This window comes from Bos mutus, chromosome 21 (genome assembly GCF_027580195.1).
Source record: "Bos mutus isolate GX-2022 chromosome 21, NWIPB_WYAK_1.1, whole genome shotgun sequence".
In the NCBI taxonomy this organism is placed as follows: domain Eukaryota; kingdom Metazoa; phylum Chordata; class Mammalia; order Artiodactyla; family Bovidae; genus Bos; species Bos mutus.
The window spans coordinates 60,784,192-60,803,132 of record NC_091637.1 but is presented as its reverse complement, the minus strand read 5'-3'; positions in this window follow the sequence as shown (position 1 = coordinate 60,803,132).

The window sequence follows — 18,941 nt, the reverse complement described above, 5'->3', positions numbered from 1 at the left end:
AATCAGAGAAATTTAAAGCAGAGAACAAAACTGGTTTATAATCCCAACATCCTGATAACTCCTATTAGGTGCAGACATGGCAACGGATGCATGGATAGTAGGCTGGACAGGAAGTAAGGTACACACATCTTTAAATTGTCAAATAGGGACTTCCCTGGCCATCCAGTGGTTGAACTTTGTGCTCCTAATGCAGAGGGTGCTGGTTCAATCCCTGGCTGGGAAACTAAGATCCCACATGCCATACGGTGTGACCCCCCCAAAAATTTTTTCAGTTGTCAAATGGTACAGAAAGAAATTAAATGAATGCAAACCTCTCTCTCTATCCCTCCCCTTAAAGTTACATTTTGCTAACAGTTCCATGTGTATCTCACCAGGAAAACAAAAATTTTAACACTGATACCAGCATCTATACTAACATATGCTTACTCAAGAGGGAGATATATCTGGCTTTCAGCAAAGTTTTTCAAACATACAGAAAATAATATAACAGATATCCATGTATGTACCATCCAGATTTAAGCAATATTCGCCTTATTTTAGGGCTTCCCTCGTGGCTCAGATGGGTTCGATCCCTGGGTCAGGAAGATCCCCTGGAGGAGGGCATGGCAACTCACTCCAGTATTCTTGCCTGGAGAATCCCAAGGACTGGTGGGCTACCGTCCGTACGTTCACAAAGAGTCAGACGCAACTAAGCATGCACGTGCCTTATTTTATTTGATTCAGATGAAAGAAAAGAAAGAAAGAAGGAAAGAAAGGGAGACGGAAAGAAGGGTTACAAGGAAAAGAGTTACAAGTAAAAGGAAAAGAGTTACAAGTAAAAGCCGTAAGTCCCATCTGGACCTCCTCTGCAGGAGCAGCCGCCATCCTGATGTCTGGTGTGTATGATTTTCATACACACTTTTGTAATTTTACTACATGGTTTAATATCGATAAAATTATATTGTAGTGTTATGTATATATACTTGCTATTGCACAAATAGAGTTATACTGAATGTACCTTCCCAGAATTTGCTTTTCTCAATCAACATGTTCGTAATCACCAATGCTGATGCAGAGAGAGGGAAGATAATCATTTCAATTGCTTCAGTGTTCCAGCCTGTGACGAAACTGTGGTCCTCAGTTCATCCATTCCTCTACTGGTCCTGATAGGCAATTAGGGTGTTTCCCATTTTGCTCAAGTTTGGGGTGTTTTGAAATCACAAACCACATAATAATTGTTAGAACTTTTTTCATTCTATTCTCTGCATCTTTTTTGATTATCTGGAGAAATTGTATTGAGAGGATATACCATAATTTATCTAACCAGCCCCCTACTGGTGGTCACCGAGGTTGTTTTAAGGATTTTATTCTATAGACAATGCCCCCAGGAAGCACATTGTATCCATTTCTTGCATACTTCTGAAATTACATCTTTAGGGGAATTTTCTAAGTATAGAGGTTCTTCCCTTGTGGCTCAGCTGGTAAAGAATCTGCCTGCAATGCGGGAGACCTGGGTTCGACACCTGGGTTGGGAAGATTCCCTGGAGAAGGGAAAGGCTACCCACTCCGGTATTCTGGCCTGGAGAATTCGACTGTATAGTCAATAGGGCTGCAAAGAATCAGACACAACCGAGTGACTTTCACTCTAAGCATAGAACTGGGTCAAGGAACATGTACATTCAAATTTTTCATAGAGTTAACAAAACACCTTCTGAAAATGATATCTCTACCATCAATGTAAGCAAGAGACTGCTAACCTACAACCTTACCAGCACTAGGTAATTTTGTCCACCTGAAAGGTGAAAATGGCATGCCAAATATTTCCAAATCTCATCTTATTTCTTACTTTCATCCCTCATTCATCAGCCAGAGATGAGTTATGATAGAATGTTGTTACTTCGGACATTTTAGGCTTCAAACCAAGAAGAGTTTAGACTGAGAGTGGGATGTTTTCAGTCCATACATCTTTCAGAAAGCTGGGCCCCTGAAGTGGTTGACTCCAGTTGTCACCATGGCCCCTAGGATACAGATGCATGAAAGATAGGTGAATGATAAATGATAAGTAAATGAATGAGAAAATATAGCTTCTTGACAAAGCCAGCACTGCAGCCTTGAAAGACCGTTCCCTTAAATCATGTCCAGACCTTTCCAAGGGAGGCTCTAAGACTCCACTGAGTCAGCCCTCCACCGTCTTGCCCCATGAAATCTGAAATAGGTTTGATGTGGGTGATCTCTAAGGTACCTCCAGTCTCCAAAGGCTTCAAGCAGCCAAAGGCCAGCGAGCTGTCTCCAGATTCGTCATGGTCTGGGAAGGTGAGTCCCAACCGTGTTCTTCCAGGGGAGGCAGTGGCTGAAAGTCAGATCGTTAGGATGCAGCCAGGAAGGAATACCAACCTGGCTGGGGTGGAAAAGAGAAGTTGCCAACCGTATCTTCCAACTCTGAACTGACGGTGTAAAACATTGTTTTGTCAACTCAATGTATCTCTAGAGAAAGGTTCCATGTCCCTATTGGTTCTGTTTTTCCAAAGAGACCTCTTCCTCCTGGCTCCTCCCCAGCCGGGCTCCTCCTCCAGGCTGGTGGTGTCACTTCTCCAGGGCGGGGAACACACCTCAGCAGCATCAAACCAGTGGAACGTCGCCACGCGGGCGTCAGAGTTGCGCCACTGCCGTTTCCTTGAGAGATTTGGCCTGTTTTACACATCTAGGTGATAAATCATTGCGAGAGCTTTAAAACGTCAAAACATCTCTTCCTCCTGTGTTATTCAGATCTGTTTCACTTGCAAGTGACAAACAGAACCTCAACTCAAATTAGCTTAAGGAAAAAGGAGTCGGTTGATTCACACGATGTGAGTTTCCAGGCCTGATTGGATCCAAAGCCTTGAAAAATGTCCCGGCTCTTTCTTCCTGTTCTGGATCTCCCCTCTACTCCCTTCAGGCCAGTCTTGCTCATTCTTTCTGAAAACACAGCCTCTGGCAGTCCCAACAGCACCAAAAACTATGTTCCATGGGAAGAAGGAGGTTGTCCCATTCGATTCAGCAGAAAAGGCCTGAGAAGGGCTCTAGCTTTCCAGGAAGATCCCTTTAAAGCTGTCACTGTGTCTATGCGGATGAGACCCCTCCATTAGTCCTCCAGAGATTTGGTTCCATATTCTTAGAGACAGAAAGGTCAGAGCTGGGATTGTCAGGCCCACAAAGTCCATGCAGTGTTAGGATTGTTGTTGCTTAGTCACTAAGTCATATCCGACTCTTTGCCACCCCATGAACTGCAGCACACCAGGCTTCACTGTCCTTCACTATCTCCCAGAGTTTGCTCAAACTCATGTTCATCAAGTCGGTGATGCCATCCAACCATCTCATCTTCTGTCACCACCTTCTCCTCCTGCCCTCAATCTTTCCCAGCAGCAGGGTCTTTTCCAATGAGTAGCTCTTGGCATCAGGTGGCCAAAGTATTGGAGCTTCAGCTTCAGCGTCAGTCCTTCCAATGAAGATTCAGGGTTGATTTCCTTTAGGATGGACTGGTCAGATCTCCTTGCTGCCCAAGGGACTCTCGACAGTCTTCTCCAGCACTACAGTTTGAAAGTATCAGTCCTTCGGTGCTCAGTCTTCTTTATGGTCCAACTCTCACATCTGTACATGACTACCAGAAAAACCATAGCTTTGACTAGATGCACCTTTGTCAGTAAAGTGATGCCTCTGCTTTTGAATATGCTAAGTTTGTCATAGCTTTCCTTCCAAGGAGCCAGCATCTTTTAACTTTATGGCTGCAGTCACCATCGGTAGTGATTTTGGACCCAAGAAAATAAAATGTGTCACCATTTCCACTTTTTCCCCTTCTATTTGCCATGAAGTGATGGGACTGGATGCTGCGATCTTTATTTTTTGAATGTTGAGTTTTAAGCCAGCTTTTTCGCTCTCCTATTTCACCTTCATCAAGAGAAAAGAGTTAGAATGTAATTCTCCAAAAAGGAAGAAGCAGGATGAGAAAATACACTGGGCTGACCAAAAACGCAAAAACAAATCAAAAAACAAAGCTGCCAGTGATGACCAGTTGGAATTGGGGAAATAGGAAGCCCATCTCGGAGGGAAGAAGTATTTTGTCAACCACAGTGTTCAGAAATGCAAGGGCACAGGAATGGCTTTGGCTTGGCTTTTCTGGACTGTTCTCCAGTTCTCTACAGAGACTGCATCGCTTGTTGCCTGCACCGGGTGGACTTCCCCACTCCAGCCCATGACGGGCCACGGCACTCCATCCAGTGCTGTGTAATGGTGCATCTATCCAGTCATGGGTCATCTTCTGCATGTTGACTCTGTGATGGGCCCTGAAGATGTGGCTCCTGACCTCAGGGAACTCATGCTTCTTGGAAGGGAGACAGTGGTAGCAGTGCTATGATTGAGGACAGAGGGCTTGGTTTGGCTTGGAAGGAAGTGTCACAGTCCATTCAAAGACTTCACGGAAAAGAGGGCGTTTGAGCTGAACCTACTGTTGAAGTAGACATTTTCCAGGAAGAAAAGAGGGAAGTTTCAGACAGAAAGAAGACCTGGAGCAAATATTCAGACTAGAGGGTATAGCTGTTGACCATGGTTGAGGAAGGAGTTAGTTGTTTCTCTTACTATTAAGTGTGGGGTGAATGCCAGGGGAGGCTCAGAGATGCTGGGAACAGTGAACATTCACAAGTATCTTTCCAAGAAAAGGCCATCATGACCCCACAAGGACGACCAGGAGAGTTACTGGCCAAGGGTCCCAGAGGCATTGGAGAAGTCAAGTTTTGATGGCTAGACAAATGCCCAGGGCTGGGAGAAGGCAAGCTGGATGCTGAGCACCCCAGAGCTCCCTCTGCTGGTGGAGCTCAGTCCAGACCCTCCAGCCCATCTGGGTGGGAGCTGCCCAGGGCCTTGGCAGGGATATTGCACAATTTGGAGGGATGAAGCCCTACAAGGCCCATGACCTGGCCTGCTGGCTCCAGGTGCGTGAGTCTGCTTTCTGTTCCTTGAAATGCCACGCCAGTACCTGCCTCAAGGCCTCTACATTTGAGGTTCCCACGCCCCTAACATTCCCTCCCCTGATCTTTGCTTGGCTGGCTCTCTCCCATCATTTAGATCTTGGCCCAACTGCCATCTTCCAAAGAGGTTTTCCTCAACAACCCTACATAAAGGGTTCCCTCTCACCCACAGTCACATTTTGACAGGGTCCTGATTTATCCCATTGCCTGAAATGATCTTATTGGTTCCTGCCATCGAGTCACTTGACAAGTCTAAGTGCACACTTACAGAGCGCCAGGCGCTAGTCTGGTGCTGTGGGTATGACCCCAGCCTGACAAATCCTTGCCCTCGGAGAGCTTCCATTCCACTGGTGCACACAGATAAAGACAAATAATATAACATCCAGTGGTGCTGAGCTATGAAGAAATCATTCCAAGTGGGGAAGTGAGGGCTGATTGGAAGCTGCTGTTGTATTTAAATCAATCAGAGAAATTGTCTTTATGGCAGAGATGTGGATGAGTGAGGAGGCAAGCCAGGCAAGTACCTGGGGAGAGCATTCCTGGTAGAAGGCATAGCTAGGGCAAAGCCCCTGGGGCAGACAAGGCCAGAGAACAGGAAGTGTCAGGAGGGTTTGACTGGGGTGAGGGCGAATGGAAGGAGCTGGGCTGGGGGCCTTGAAGCCCATGGTGAGGATCTTGGCTTGAATTTCAGGTATGATGGGAAGCTGACGAGGGTTCCATCAGGGACTCCTCTCCACTGGAATGCGTGTTCCATGAGATACAGGGTCACCACTCAGCTGCCCCACATCCCTGGTCCAACAAGTGTCTGACCGGTCATAAATGTCCCACAAATCTCTATGGAAGGAATCAGTTCATTAAAACAGCATTCCTTCCATTCCCTGCAGACCCATACTAGTTGAACGTTGACATCACAGTTTGAACATTCAAATTACCTTTTGATCTGTCAGACCAAATCCATCTTTTCTTGGGGCCAAGTCTGACATCTAAATAAACCAGTATCTTCCCGGGTCTAGAGCAGCGTAGAGAGAGACTCTTGTTTATTTTTACCAGATCGGATATTTTTCTGTGGGAAGGTCGGGGAAGAGAGTGTATACACAGGAGATAAATGCAAAGTCAAGTTTTAAAATGCAGCTCCGGCACCCCCAGCCTGTCTGGTCATCCTTGAACACTCACTTCCATTCGTTTAGCACAGAAAAGTATCGAGACTGTTTGTGCTGTGTGGACCCCTTAAAGATGACCATCCCTGCCGGAAGGCCTCCCACCAGGAGTGGGAAGGAGGACTATCTGGAGGTTTCTGACTATTAGATTCCATAAATGTCATCCCCACTGTTGCCACCTAAAGGCCATTGAGTTCTCAGTAAACATGAGAGGCAACGGCCTTTGCTAAATAAACCTTGCATCACCACCAGCATTGTAAATGCAGCACTTAACTGGATATTTTAAAGGGGGGACTAGGCAAAAAAAAAGACAACACAACAGCATTTTTCCACCCAATCAAAATCAAATTATACCTGAGCAACATAATTGGAGTTTAATGAGTAGTTTTATGTTTTGCTAATCAAATCACCATATTGATGGGGTTTATCAGCAGAAATACAATGTTAATTACTAAGGAATGATAAAAAATTAATGCAACTCTAAATGCAGCATCCCACATTACACACGGAAAGGCCCGTGTGGACAGTTGGAAGGCTGGTCATTTTTCCTTTTAATGAGTCCTATAACTGCCGGGCATGGGACCTCTGGCTGGGCAATGTTTATTTGCCATCTTCAATTAAGCATGGTTCAAGGGCTGGAGGTCATCTGGGGATGCTAACGGGAAGTGTTCGGAAGTGAACATGCTCCATCCCTAGGCATTCGTGCTGGGGAATAAAGCCATAGGTTTTAAAACATCACCAAATCCCTTCTCCTAGAGATTCAGAGTGTTAGGGCATCTGTCTGTCAAAAGCAAGAACAAGCCAAAATCAAAAAAATAAACAAACACAGGTTGAAAAGTCAACTATATTCATAGTCTCCATGCAGAGGAGATCTAAGAGTTCTCTTACGCCAAAGACTCAGTCAATCAGGAATGATTAAATTGGCAGTATAGCATTGCTCAGAGATTCTTTTTTAAGAAATGTGTACAAGGTTTTACAGGGCAAACTAAGAAAGTAATCAGGCACTCCAATCACCCTGCTTCTTCTGGGGCAGCCCAAAGCACTCCATGATGCAGAGGTGATGGAATTCCAGTTGAGCTACTTCAAATCCTAAAGATGATGCTGTGAAAGTGCCACACTCAATGTGCCAGCAAATCTGGAAAACTCAGTAGTGGCCACAGGACTGGAAAAGGTCAGTTTTCATTCCAATCCCAAAGAAAGGCAATGCCAAAGAATGCTCAAACTACCGCACAATTGCACATATCTCACACGCTAACAAAGTAATGCTCAAAGTTTTCCAAGCCAGGCTTCAACAGTACGTGAACCATGAACTTCCAGATGTTCAAGCTGGATTTAGAAAAGGCAGAGGACCCAGAGATCAAATTGCCAATATCCGTTGGATCATAGAAAAAGCAAGAGAGTTCCAGAAAAACATCTACTTCTGCTTTATTGACTACTACTAAGTCTTTGTGCGGAGAAGGCGATGGCACCCACTCCAGTCCTCCTGCCTGGAGAATCCCATGGACAGAGGAGCCTGGTAGGCTGCAGTTCATGGGGTATGAAGAGTCAGACAGGACTGAGCGACTTCACTTTCACTTTTCACTTCATGCATTGGAGAAGGAAATGGCAACCCACTCCAGTGTTCTTGCCTGGAGAATCCCAGGGACGGGAGAGCCTGGTGGGCTGCCATCTATGGGGTTGCACAGAGTCGGACACGACTGAAGCGAATTAGCAGCAGCAGCAGCAGCAAGTCTTTTTGCAGATCGCAACAAACTGTGGAAAATTCTTAAAGAGATGGGAATACCAGACCATCTTACCTGCCTCCTGAGAAAGCTGTATGAAGGTCAAGAAGCAACAGTTAGAACTGCACATGGAAAAACAGGCTGGTTCCAAACTGGGAAAGGAGCACGTCAAGGGTGCATATTGTCACTCTGCTTACTTAACTTATATGTAGAGTACATCACGCGAAATGCTGGCCTGGATGAAGCACAAGCTGGAATCAAGATTGCCGGGAGAAATATCAATCAATAACCTCAGATATGTAGATAATGCCTCCCTTATGGCAGAAAGTGAAGAGGAACTAAAGAGCCTCTTGATGAAAGTGAAAGAGGAGAGTGAAAAAGTTGGCTTAAAACTCAACATTCAAAAAACTAAGATCATGGCATCTAGTCCCATCACTTCATGGCAAAGAGATAGGGAAATAATGGAAACAGAGACAGACTTTATTTTCTTGGGCTCCAGAATCACTGCAAATGGTGACTGCAGCCATGAAATTAAAATACACTTGCTCCTTGGAGAAAAGCTGTTACCAACCTAGACAGCATATTAAAAGCAGAGACATTACTTCACCAACAAAGGTCTGTCTAGTCAAAGCTATGGTTTTTCCAGTAGACATGTATGGATATGAGAGTCGGACCATAAAGAAAGCTGAGCACTAAAGAACTGATGCTTTTGAATTGTGGTGTTGGAGAAGACTCTTGAGAGTCCCTTGAACTGCAAGGAGATCCAACCAGTCCATCCTAAAGAAAATCAGTCCTAAATGTTCATTGGAAGGACTGATGCTGAAGCTGAAACTCCAATACTTTGGCCACCTGATGTGAAGAACTGACTCATTTGAAAAGACCCTGATGCTGGGAAAGATTGAAGGCAGGAGGAGAAGGGGACAACAGAGGATGAGATGATTGGATGGGATCACCAACTCAATGGACTCAATGGAAATGAGTTTGAGCAAGCTCCAGGAGTTGGTGATGGACAGGGAAGCCTGGAGTGCTGCAGTCCAAGGTGGTCACACAGTCAGACACTCTCCTCTTTCACTTTCATCAAGAGGCTCTTTAGTTCCTCTTCACTTTCTGCCATAAGGGAGGCATTATCTACCTATCTGAGGTTACTGATTGATATTTCTCCCGGCAATCTTGATTCCAGCTTGTGCTTCATCCAGGCCAGCGTTTCGCGTGATGTACTCTGCATATAAGTTAAGTAAGCAGAGTGACAATATACAGCCTTGACGTCCTCCTTTCCCAGTTTGGAACCAGCCTGTTGTTCCAGTCTGACTAAGGTACTGAACTGAACTGATGATGCAGAAACATTTTACAGGAAATGAGGCCCAAGGAACTCACAGTTGGGTTTTCCTCTTCCCTGCCAAGCCCCCGAGGTCTGGGTTTCTCTTCCCAGGTTTGACAGAGGGAACGGCATTGTCAAAGATGAGAAGAGGGAATTCCCTGGTGGTCCATTGGTTAGGACTCTGCACTTCCACTGCAGATGACACAAGTTACACCCCTAGATGGGGAACTGAAATCCTATAAGCAGTATGGCTAAAAGAGAGAGAGAGAAGAATAGTTAAATAAAACAAAATTAAGTTAATTGAAACTCTGCTCAGCCTTTTTTTTTTTTTTTTTTTTTTCCCTTAAACACTGAGGCATTATCCTTGAATTTTCTGCAAATACCTTATGATGTCAAAAATAATGTATGACCCCAATGTCCAGAACTGCTCATGGAGTCAAGCTGTCTGTATCATACTGAGCTGGGTACACCTTGCCCTCTCCTTCTGAACATGAGATTTCAGGGTCAGAAGGAACCTCAGGGGTCGCCTGCTTCATCCTTTCTTCCCAGGGACAAGGAATTGTCCTTGTAAGCAACTGCACACTTATGCATTCATTTAAATCTTACAGTAACCCCGTGAGTTGCGTGTCTCATCCCCATTTTAGTGTTGAGAAAACTGAGGCTCACAAAGCGAGGTGACCCACCTGAGTTTACACAGCTAGTGAGTGACAGAGTCAGAATTTCAACCGCAGTTGCCAGCTCCCATGGAGAGAAAATGTTCCATCTGATGCTGTCCCAGGATTTGGGGCGGGATCCATTAGCTTACAAAATAAAGCCCACACTTGGCCCCACGTGTGAGACCCACCACCACCTTTCCAGCCTTCATCCCTCTGCCTCTACCCCCGACATATCCCCCGCTCCCATCCACAAGTTTCCTTGACAGATATCAGAGTCACAGTGGGTGCGGAATCACACAGTCACGGTGGCTCCGAAGCACAAGAACACGCCACCCCCCACCAGCTTTAGACCAAATGCTCAGTGAGTCATGTTTATGTCAGTGCCCTGGGGTGGAATAAGGCCACCTACAGGGACAGTCTGGGGCAGAGGTGGCTTCTGTAACCACAGTGCTTTGCCCCTTGACCTCACCCACTTGCCCTCATCCAGCTGAGCTCACAGGTGCCCATCATTCCTGTGGACCTTGATCCAGATGATGTCTGCCTTTGAGGACGATGACGTCAGAGGATGAAAGAACCAGAAGAGAAGGCTGGACTCAGCGTCTTTAGGATTTTGCACGTGGGGAAATTGAGAACCAAAGACAGATAGACAATGAGTCAGGGCACCAGACCAGACCTTAGTCCCCTGCCTTCTATTTCAGTGCATTCCCTACTGCCCACAAAAAAAAATGTCCTCCAAATGCATGGCTCCTTACTTATCGCTACTGAAAAATAAGATCCTTGGAGACAGGGACAAGAATATCGTTGTTATTGTTCAGTCACTCATTCCGACTCTTTGCAACTCCATGGACTGCAGCACGCCAGACTTCACTGTCCTTCACCAACTCCTGGAGCTTGCTCAAACTCATATCCATTGAGTTGGTGAGGCCATCCAAACCATCTCATCCTCTGTCATCCCTTTTCCTTCTGCCTTCAATCTTTCTCAGCGTCAGGGTCTTTTCTAACGAGCTGGCTCTTAGCCTCAGGTGGCCAAAGTATTGGAGCTTCAGCTTCAGCATCAGTCCTTCCAATGAATATTCAGGACTGATTTCCTTTAGGATTGACTGGGTTGATCTCCTTGCTGTCCAAGGGACTCTCAAGAGTCTTCTCCAACACCGCAGTTCAAAAGCATCATTCTTTGGTGCTCAAAGAGAGCCTTTTTTATGGACCAGCTCTCACATCTATACATGACTACTGGAAAAACCATAGTTTTGACTAGACGGACTTTTGTCTGCAAAGTAATGTCTCTACTTTTTAATATGCTGTCTAGGTTGGTCATAGCTTTTCTTCCAGGAAGCAAGTGTCTTTTAATTTCATGGCTGTAGTTATCATCTGCAATGATTTTGGAGCCCAAGAAAATAAGAATGGAACGCTTTTTCCATTGTTTCCCCATTATTTACCATGAAGTGATAGGACTGGATGCCATGATCTTCATTTTTGAATGTTGAGTTTTAAGCCAGCTTTTTCACTCTCCTCTTCCATCTGCATCAAGAGGGTTTTTAGTTCCTCTTTGCTTTCTGCCATAAAGGTGGTGCTATTTGTATATCTGAGGTTATTGATATTCCTCCCAGCAGTCTTGATTCCAGCTTGTGCTTCATCTAGCCCAGCATTTTTCATGATGTACTCTGAATGTAAGTTAAATAAGCAGGGTGACAATATACAGCCTTGACATACTCCTTTCCCAATTTTTAACCAGTCCATTGGTCCATGTCCAGTTCTAACTGTTGCTTCTTGACCAGCATACAGATTTCTCAGGATGCAGGTAAGGTGGTCTGATACTCCATCTCTTGAATTCTCCACAGTTTGTTGTAATCCACACAATCAAAGGCTTCAGCATAGTCAATGAAGCAGAAGTAGGTGTTTTTCTGGAATTCTCTTGCTTTTTCTATGGTCCAACAGATGTTGGCAATTTGATCTCTGGTTCCTCTGCCTTTTCTAAATCCAGCTTGAACATCTCAAAGATTCTCAATTCACACAGTGTTAGCCTAGCTTGGAGGATTTTCAGCATTACTTTGCTAGCATGTGAAATGAGTGCAATTGTGCAGTAGTTTGAACATTGTTTGGCATTGTCTTTCTTTGGGATTGGAATGAAAACTGATCTTTTCCAGTCCTGTGGCCACTGCTGAGTTTTCCAAATTTGCTGGCAATGTTGAGTGCAGCACTCTCACAGCATCATCTTTTAGGATTTGAAAGAGCGCAGCTGGAATTCCATCACCTCCACTAGCTTTGTTCATAGTGATGCTTCCTATGGCACACTTGACTTCGCTCTCCACAGTGTTTGGCTTTAGGTGAGTGATCACACCACTGTGATTATCTGGGTCATTAAAAATCTTTTTTTTTATAGTTCTTCTGTGTGTTCTTTCCACCTCCTCTTAATATCTTCTACTTCTGTGAAGTCCATACCAAAGTCAACATTTTCTCACCATCTGTCCTTCTAGACTCCATCCAGTGGAGCCCATCCAAACACATGAGGTCATCTGACATGGCAGAGGAAGCCCAGCAGAAATGAAGCTACAGCCCAGATCTCAGTATCATTCAGTCACTGAGAGTCTTCGCCCCATGAGGGGGAGGATTTGAAGGTATTTTGTGAGTTGAAAGTATGCCAGGAGCCCAGGACAGTGCCTGGAACAAAAGAAGCGCCAGGAAGTATTTGATGAGTGAATGGCTCTCTCACCCAATCAGGCAACCAGTTCACTCAGGGTGGCTCTTAATTATAGTCACAGTCATTCATCAGTCTCTGTAGCCCTCTTAGGCATCCACCCAGTGAGTGTTCCTCTTCTCTTCCCAGATGCCAGATAGAAGAAGGTGTGAGTTCCATGAAAACTCCTTTTCCATGAGGAATCTGCTAAAAATGACCCTGCGTTGGTCATTCATTGGCCAGTCACACCTCTACAGAGTGTTTGGAAGTGCTTTGGAATCACAGCCCACAGCATGAGAGTGCTCAGCAGAAAAGCCACCAAAATTAGCAAGAGAGATATAAAAGTCCTCTGAATTCTACCTTCTTCTCCTCTTCCATCTTAAACCAAGACCTGCAGTTCCAAGTCATTTTGCCACCCTTGGCTGAGTAAAGAGGATGCTGAGCCCCAAGAGGAAGCGAGCTGAGATGGAAAAAGGCCAAATCTCTGACTCGCTACATGAGAGGCTGCCTGGCACACACACCATAGGACTTTCCTTGAGTCAGAAATAGACTTCTAAAGTGTTGAGCCACCAAGCCTTTGGAGTTTATTTACTGCAGTTGCTATTGTGCCCTTAAAAAAATACAATAGGAAGATAAATAATCTATACTGCCCACTCGGCAATTCACTGGACAGTTCATGTATATTATCTCATGCAGTTATCTGGTCAACCTTGTAAAGTCGGTTTCATTCTTTCATCTTATAGTTTAGAAAGCTGGGGCTCTGGGAGGTTAAATAACCTGCCCTTCTATGACTAATAAGAAATAGAGGCAGGATTAGAGGCAGGACTCTGACTCCAAAAACGATGGGATCTCTAAAAAGTACATGATGTGTGCCAAGTAGGAGACAAAGAAAAGGTGCTTTGGGACATCAAAGTGAAAACAACTCCATTTGATCAGGAAGATCAGTAAATGCTCTGGGAGCAGGGAGCTTTTGAGAGGGTCTTTGAAGGATAGACAGAATTGAAGCCAATTAAAGCGAGAGATGCATCTCTAGCAGAGGAAGCAGCCTGGGCACATGGGTGGAATTTGAAAAGCACAGGTCTCACATAGAGGAGAGAGATGGAACCCAATTTCTCCAGTGTGTGGGGTGCAGTAGGAGATAAAGAGGGGCAAGGCTAGTGGGTTTAAATCACAGCAGATCTTAGACGTCAAAAATATTGGCACGTGAGGGAATTTGTACTTTCGACAGGAAAGGTCTTTGAGTAGAGTTCTATAATCATAGCTATACATCCAAAGCCTAATTTAGCATAATCTTATGTAAACACCAATACTCTCTTTTAATGTTTATGTTGGTGAAAGTAATAACACATAGTCTTCTTCCTTAGACGTGGAGAGGATTACCAGCAGTGATTTCAATAACAACTAAAGCACACGGAATTGGACTTCCCTGGTGATTCACTGGTTAAGATTTCACCTTCCAATGCAGGGATGTGGGTTCAATCCCTGGTCAGGGAGCTAAGCTCCCACATGCCTCACAGCCAAAAGAAAACAAACAAACAAACAAAAAAAACATAAAATAGAGCAATACTATAACAAATTCAGTAAAGATTTTTAAATGGTCCACATCATTTTAAAAAATAAAGCACACTAAGTCAATAAAGACTTTAAAAGTGGCTCATGTTATTTTTAAATAAATAAAGCACATTGCAGAATTTTGTTTTGTTCATTGATGGCCCCATGATTTGTTGCTAGCAGAGCCACACGTGTGCCATGCATGTGTGCCCATGAGTCCAAGTGCGTCACTTGGACAGAAACACTGGTACAACCTGCAGAGGAAGGATGCTTCATCCCCAGCCAGCAACGTCTCCATCGACACAGGATGGATGGTGGCAGCAAGACCTCTGGAAATGCTGGGGAAGCTCTTTTCCACATCACATGACCAGCAATCATCTCCTTTGCATTTCAGTCCCTGTCATCTCTCCAGATACCAGGAAGATTTCCTTTTCATAAACAGGAGCCCTGTGAGCCCACCCATGACCACAACAGTATCCCTCAATTTCAAGGCCGGAGAAGCAGCGAGGCCAGGAATCTAGGAGAATTCTGAAAGGGAGTGTCAAATGCTGCTGCTGGGAGAGTTCTGTCCGGTTCCTCGGACACATGGCAGCCCTAAAGGGGCTCTCGGGGGATACAGAGATGACTACCCACTGTCTCCCACCTAAGTGGGTCAGGAGGAGGAGCTCATCAAACCTGCGGATGATTATAATAAGGAGTGACCACAGCTGCTGTAGCAGACCCCACTTTGAGTCCTGCAGAGGCAATACAGAAGTTTATTAGCCCAGCATCTTCAAGATAGTTACAATTTCCTGTGATCCAGTCTCTCCACCCTCCCTCCCCACCCCTGCCAGTTCCTATTTTCAAGTCCAGCCTCCTAGCAAGGAGAAGGGGTTGGAGTTGGGCTCATGACCCAGCAAAAGGAAGACACGCTTTGGACCCAGATGCCTGTGTTTCAATCCTGGTTTGTCTTCCCCAAAGCTCCCTAGACTTTAAATAGGTGACTCGCTTTCTTCAAACACTAGAAAATATTGGGAGAAGTCAACGTGAGGGGTCATTTATTAAGTACCCAGCACATAAAAGGGACTCAGTAAATAATGGCTATTATCAGTCACGGTTCCTTTCCTTAGTGAAAATGGTGTGTTTTCATGGTGTTGCTGAGATGTATGGGACTTTGCGGGCAGGTGTTTCAGAAAGCTAGGAGCTTCTGGGCAGTGCGTGATCCGTCTTGAGAATGGACCCAAGACTAAGCAGCAGGGTCGTTTCAAGTTCAGAACTGGCAACAAACACATTAGCAGCTCCTCCTCACTCTGTACCAGCTGCAAATCTGATAAGAAACTCAATGTCCTCATCTGAGTTGTCAAGAAAATGATCCAGACTTCCCAGTGGCTAAGACTCTGTACTCCCAGTGAAGGGGGCTCAGGCTCAATCTCTGGTCAGGGAGCTAGAACCCACATGTTGCAACTTAAAAAAAAGAAAATCCTGAAAGCCACAATGAAGACAGAATATCCCACATGATGCAACTAAGACCCAGTGCAGCCAAAATAAATTAATTACAAAATAAAATGATCAGCAGGACAGAAGTTGAGACAGAGCCCATAGCACAATACAGAAAAACCCCCAAGGAGTTAACATCAGGCCTATCAATCACTGATCCCTTCCGGGTACAATTGTCAACAACAACCCCTAACGACTGTGGAATTTTGCCCCCATATCCTCAACTTGTCTGCCAGGACATCCTGAGAGATTTGGTTTCATTCCTGGAGGACTCTGACATCAGACATGACTGTGACATCCCCTGATGAACCAGGCCATGGGGCCCAAGGATAGAAGATGGGTTTTTGCTGACCGGAGAAGGCAATGGCACCCCACTCCAGTACTCTTGCTTGGAAAATCCCATGGACGGAGGAGCCTGTTAGGCTGCAGTCCATGGGGTCGCAAAGAGTCGGACACGACTGAGTGACTTCACTTTCACTTTTCACTTTCATGTGTTGGAGAAGGAAATGGCAACCCACTCCAGTGTTCTTGCCTAGAGAATCCCAGGGACGGGGGAGCCTGGTGGGCTGCCATCTACGGGGTCGGACAGAGTCGGACACGACTAAAGCGACTTAGCATAGCATAGCATTTTGCTGACCAGGAGCCCTAAGTGTTATAATTACAGACCACACTTGGAACCAGCTTGATGGTGATTTGAATCCTGAATCCACCATTTAGCACGTGGTATAATCTTGGGAACACTCCGGAAGTTTTCTGAGCCTCCAGTTTCCTTTTAAAAAAATAAAATAGGAACAAACTCAACTCATGGGTTTTCAGAGGCAGTTAAAGCGCAACATGACTCGCAGGGAGCCCCAGGCCTGGCTCTGGTCAAACAGGAGCCTCTTTGTTCCACACCGGAGAGTTTCTGGCCAAGAACTTGAATGGGGGGTAGTGCCTTCACCCTTCCAAGCCAGTTATACTGGCTTGTCTGCTGCAACGCATCGCATCTCGGAAAGCGAGGACAATGGCACTCAGGCTAGAGATTTCTCAGCCCAGTGCTCAGTAAATCGCCTCCACTTTTTGGCAAGACATTCCTGCTTCTTGGCTACTCCCTTTAGGATGACATTTGCCAAAGGACATGAGGATATTACTCATTAGAATATCTGAGACCCAAGACAATTCTGGCCAAGGCCAGAGTCCCCACTTTCTCTCTAGAGATTCCTTTCTGAATGAACAAAAGGGTGTCAGGGCTTCATTTGAATATTCCAACCATTAATCCTGGGCTCTAGCTGCAGGGCTGTTCCAGCCCTTTGGGGGTTTTGAATACATTTTAAGGATCATTGCAAATTTGATTGCCATCAATAAAATTGCAAACAATATAATTATATTTGTTTACTTATGTCTAAATAGATGCACACGTGTGAAATGTGAGGATGTTAATATAAGCAAACACACCATCATATACGTATTTGTGCTTTGGGATGTATAGTGATTCCTACCTACACAGCACACAAATGCGCTTATATAACTTGCAGAAATAAGCTACTTTTTCTTCTATGCTAGACCGAAAAAAAAAAAAAAAAATCAAATCTAAGCACGGAGGAACTGAAAAACTACATGTATCATTCACCTGATTTCAATTGTGCCTCCCTTTGAACCTCAGCCAAATCATTTTGTACATTAAAAATTGGTCAGGGATGATAAGATTCCATTTTCATGGTTGGTAATGCAGAACCAGGGAAAGAATACAATTACAGACCCCTGAGTAAACTCTGCGAATGTCAACTTGATGTAAATGATCAAGTGTCGACAAAGGGGCTGGGGGAGGGGGGGCTAGGAGAGGAGAGGAGAGCTGAACTCCTACAGAGAGCAAGAGACAGACAGACAGAACGAGCCAGAGATAAGGCTAGCGTCATTGTCAGACCTTCACCGAACTGGAACACAGAGCTCCTGGGGCCAGGCACTGTCTCCTCCTTGCTCTTGGGCCAGTCTTGAGCATGCCAAGGTTTATCAGCTAAATGCACTTATTCATTCCCCAAAGCTGTACTTAAGCACCCACTTGGGTTCTTGGGTTAGTAAATGGAAAGACTTTCCTGGTGGCTCAGACGGTAGAGTCTGCCTGCAATGCGAGAGACCCAGGTTCGATCCCTGGGTTGGGAAGATCCCCTGGAGGAGGAAATGGCAGCCCATCCCAGTATTCTTGCTTGGAAAATCTCATGGACGGAGGAGCCTGGCAGGCTACAGTCCATGGGGTCACAAAGAGTCGGACACAACTGAGCAACTTCACTTTCTTTTTTTTTCTGTCTTGGGCTGGTAAATGCCACATAATGGAAGTAAATCCTGAGGAAGTAAATCCTGGGGTCAATAGGATTGACCTCAGGCAGTTCAGATCAGTCCTGCGGGATGTCCTTACCCAGATGGGAACAGGAGAAGTCCATACAGAGACATTTCACTGGTACCTGAGGCTTCCCTGCAGGGGGACACACAGAGGTCCTTCTGAGAAAGAGAAAGTAAAATCAGCTCATCAACCCTTCCCATGGTCATGTGAGTCAAGGGAAAGATACATGGGAAGGGACAAGGGAACTGCAACCTGCTGTGAAGCTGTCCCTAGTGGGACATCATGGCAAATAAGGGGTGAAGGGTCTCCAGGCCACATCATCACCCAAGAAAGTCTGGAAAGGACGGTGACGCTTTGTCTTGACAAGTGAAGTCTGGGGCATGATGTCTATTATCAAAAGCTTGAAGTACTACTGAGTTGCGACTGGGTAAATTAAGCTCCTGGAGGGTTTTGAACCTCAGACTCAGGACCAGTAGATAGAAATGGCCAGAAAGGATATCTGTGCATTTTAGCAGAGGGGCATCCAACATGAAACTAAGCTGCTTTGTTAGGTAGTGAGCTCCCTGTCACTCTCGGTATGACAGAAGGTCAGACAAACCCTTGTTCAGACCATTGTAGAGAGCATTTTTGCATTGGAGGAGAGGGGACATTGACAGGATGATATGGACAGAGGCTAACTAGACTACTAGTTAGATAGCATTCTGGTAGTTGAGATGGTAAAGAATCTGCCTGCAATATAGGACCTGGGTTCAATCCCTGGGTTGGGAAGACCCCCCCTGGAGAAGGAAATGGCAATCTCTTCCAATAGTCTTGCCTGGAGAATCCCACAGACAGAGGAGCCTGGCAGGCTGCAGTCCATGGGGTCGAAAAGAGTTGGACAGAACTGAGTGACTAAGCACTCAATGCACATGAGTTTGAGCAAACTCCAGGAAAGAGTGAAGGACAGGGAAGCCTGGTGCGCATGCTGCGGTCCACAGGGTCACAAAGAGTAAAGAGTTGGGCATGACTTAGTGACTGAATAGCAACAACTAGTTAGAACCTGGGTCAGTATTAGGTTTGGAGAAGAAGAGGGAGAGAGTCTGAAGTCACAAC